Raw genomic sequence first — 3,925 nt, forward strand, 5'->3', positions numbered from 1 at the left:
GCTTTTTGGGGGGGGGGGGGTACTAAATTACAAACATTGAAAAGAATTTACTGAACAGTACTGAAAATAGAAAGGATCACAACAAAAACATCTGTGTTTTAATTTGCCGAGAGAGAAGAACAAGTGACTGATACAAGATTCATAACACCTGATAATTCTGTTATAGTTTGGAGATGGGCTGTAGAGTCTTTTTCTTGTATAATCTGGAGTTGTTGGGAGCATTTGAGAGAATTCAGTATACATGAGAATTTCAGACTGACAGTTTTGGAGAACATATTTATCCACAGACTAGGTACAGGTTATACAACTGGAGATGACCCCAGCCATCCTGGTAACATAACTCAACTCTGACCTGAAGGAGCAAATGAAGTGCAAATAAACTTACCTTAGGGACAAGTTCCATCATCAAAGGAGACTTGTTTGTTTAAAAAAACAGTTATTTTGGAGAAGTGAGAAATCTGCTCCAAAGGGAAATTTGTATGACTTTGGCCAAAGCAATAGTTCCTCTTGATTTCTTTTGAAAACAGAGCTTCTGGAACAGGTTGAAGGGGTGAACTCATTCATTTCACTAGAATTTTTTTTTCCTCAAGTAAACAACCTGTGTTTAGTGTAAGATGGAAATGTGATTATGAAGGGACTAACAGTGATCCTTATTGATGTGACGGCAGCAACTACACTAAGGTCACCCTTTAAAACAGTAATTAATGTTCTGGGGTAGTAAAAGGTCCATTCTAGACTTTTTACAAAATATTTTTCTCTCTCTGCCTCTCCCTTTTTAAATTCTGGCCAGGCATCATCTAATTTTTTGCCTATTTCTCCCATTTGTTTTTGCTAGACTTGATTCCTCTGGTTGCACTAAAACTGTTAGTTCTCCAGCCAAAAGAAAAAAAATAAAAGGAGAAGGAGAAAGATTTTTTTTAAATGAGGAATGATGTACATTACTTTATTAATTTATTCTGTTTCAAGCATTATAATGTTAAAAGGAAATTACATTTTGTTTTGTAAGGAAGTAAAAGTATTTATTATTATTAACACAGAGCCTAGAACTCATAAGCTAGGATGCCATTGTGCTAGGTGCTATACAGGCATAGAACACAAAATAGCCTTTTCCCAAATAGTTGATAATCCAGGATATTGCAAACCAAAGACCAGTGTCATTAAGATTAGGTACAGACAGTCAAAAAGCCCAAGGCTGAATCAATTCAGTCTGTGCAGGTTAGTCTAAAATGCAGATTAAACTGAAACAGAAGTGAACAGACATTTACCTTTGATTCAGGAACTACAGCCACATGCCTGCAGTGGCTTAGGTCAGAAGCCAGCGGGTGCTAGAGCACAGCTTTCTGGCTGTGTGTTCACATCCTCTTCCTGCTGCCCCTGAGGACTCTGGGATTTGCAGTCCAGAATTGCAGAACTCTGCAGGATTTCTCATCACTTCCTCTTCCTTTTTCCAGGTGCCTTTGGGATTTGTAGTCCACAGTCAAAGTCCACAGTAAGTTTGAGCCAGGGAAGGGGCGTTTAACCCCCTCTCCTTGGTTCCAGACCCCAGCTGGGGTTTGCCTTGGGGAGTCCCTGTCCTGCCCCCATAGACTGGGCTGCACCCCTGGCCTGGCTCACCCTCCCTTGTCAGCCAGCTGTCACTCCTCCAGGTAAGGAGCAGAGGGCTGGAGTCAGCCCTGCTCCCTGGAGCAGACAGCACAGCCCAGCCCAGCCCAGCCCAGGGATGCCATGCATGCTGGAGAGCTCTGATTTAACTTAAACCAGCAAGGGGTCTGGGACAGAAGTTTCATAAACTGGTTTGACCCAAATCAGCTAAGCCTGATACTACATTCAGCCAGGTTTATCTTAAACCAGTTTCAGCCATTTTGAAACTGGTTTATGTGCACTGACCTTCTGTTCTGTTACAGGTTAAAACCAGTTTCTTATCCCTTAAACCAGTTTATGTGTAACTTCGGTCTCTAGCCCATGTGTCTAAACCATAATTATAAAACTTAATAGAAGCTGGGTTAGGTGGAATGATGTCCAGCCCATTGCATACACTTATTGCTCATTTTTTTAATTTTGGTTTTATTTCTTTAATATGGCAAATAATAAAAAAATGACCAGGAGAGGAAAGGTGACTGACAGAACAGCTGGAATGCATGATAAAGAAAAAAATAGTTGAGCTAATGGAAAAGTAATGCCTTGAAAGAAAGAAAAAAAAATATTCTGCATTCACATGTTAGAGGTATGGAACTTTACTTATATATAAAAAACACTTGCAATAAAAATTGACACAGGGATGGGGCTCATTTTTTCTAATGATGACCTGGAATGCAGGGTGGGTCAGAAACTCTTACATAGATTAAGAAGATAATATGCATTTATGTACTAATGCATATTTTAAAGCTGTAGGAACAGCAGTAGCTCTCAAACTGAAGCTTCTACATTCATGAAATGAAAATAAAATATATTTATTTATATCTTATAGGGTATGAAGACTTCATTAGTATAAACTTCCAAAAATACTATCCAGAAACACCCATGATCATTCAGTCCTAAAACTACCACAAGGATGCCAATTCCAATTTCTACTGCTTGTTACAGGATTTTGGTTTGTTTTTCATTTGGAAAGTTATTCTCTACATATGGAACAAAGAGCAAGAATTTCAACTATATCATATAAAAATAGTAAGGAACTTCCAGCCAATGTGAACAGAGCATTTAATCTAAAATCATGCCAGTTTATGTCAGTGCATGTGCATTTACAGCGAAGTAATTAACTCCTTAATTACTGGACTAATATAGTGGAAAACCCATATCTATGTTATTTTGTTTAATCTTCTGCCAACTATTATTCTTTAAATAATCAGAAACAGCTTTCTAACATGGAAATCTAGAATGTCTTAATGGAAATTAAAGAAAAACAAAAAGACAAAAAATTGAAAAAAATAGACAAATAACAATGTAAGCATATCCAATAGTATAAAAATCATGCACATTATTCTCTCCTTTTAATTTTCCTGGAAGATGAATGAAGGAAGGATAGAAGGAGGTAGTGTGTGGGAGGGTAATTGTGGGCTGTGAATGTTTTCCTTATGGAGACACAGAGAGCTTGTATTTAACACTTAATCTATTTTTATTTAAGTAGTAGAAAACATAGCATTAACCACAGCTTGGTGTTGACTGCACCCTGTAGTCCAGAGCCCCACCTTCCAACATGAAGTATAACCTTTATTTTTTCAGGCATATTCTATGCCCTTTCACAATGATGACAGCTACTCTACAACTTGGGAAGTATAAGGAGGAAAATAAAACCTCACATGATGAAAAAGGGCAAAGCAAAATCAGCGGCACCTGATTAATGTGTTAAGATGTGCAATAGAAATAAAAGAACAAGAAGACCTATAAAGTTTTCTCTTGTTAATAAAACACTGAAAATAAAAGACCTCCCTTCCATCATGGGGCAATACAAAGCCACTAATGACTTACCTATACCACACAAATGTAATGGGAAAGACAAATTCTGTAAAGAGTTTACTTACTGAAGTTTTATGGACAGTTTGTTCCTATTTTAAGCATCTTTGTTTTCAATGAAGATCTTTCTAAATAGTTTATATTATTTATTAGTTGGGTGCGATTGAAAACGAGATATTTGCAAAGACATGCAAAGAAGATACAGTGTAATTGATAGATATCATGGTAGTTATAATAAATGAACACTTGCAGAAAGTGAGGTCAGACGAAGACATTTTTTTGCTGTTTTTAGATCCTTAAATCAAAGCACAATGACTTCTTTTTTCCCATTCCATAAGATTTAATTAACATTTTTAAATCAGTTCAGAAGTTGGGTTCAAGTTAATATTCAAATCCATCCTGTCTTGTCAACTTCTACACTGGGGCTTTTGTAGATTTCATAGACACTTCATAGACATTTAGACTGTGCTGT

General features: G+C 36.9%; 1 long non-coding RNA gene across 1 annotated transcript in view; it reads right to left on the reverse strand.

Moving 5' to 3' along the window:
* LOC109297240 overlaps window positions 1-1,299 on the reverse strand; it is a 7,649-nt gene extending 6,350 nt beyond the window's left edge. The window contains exon 1 of the long non-coding RNA XR_002097254.1: window positions 1,266-1,299. This is a non-coding gene — a long non-coding RNA (uncharacterized LOC109297240). The remainder of the gene's footprint in view (window positions 1-1,265) is intronic.
* Window positions 1,300-3,925: the final 2,626 nt, after the last annotated feature.

This window comes from Gavialis gangeticus, unplaced genomic scaffold (assembly GCF_001723915.1).
Source record: "Gavialis gangeticus isolate Ggan-Ray unplaced genomic scaffold, GavGan_comp1, whole genome shotgun sequence".
NCBI classification, from domain to species: Eukaryota; Metazoa; Chordata; order Crocodylia; family Gavialidae; genus Gavialis; species Gavialis gangeticus.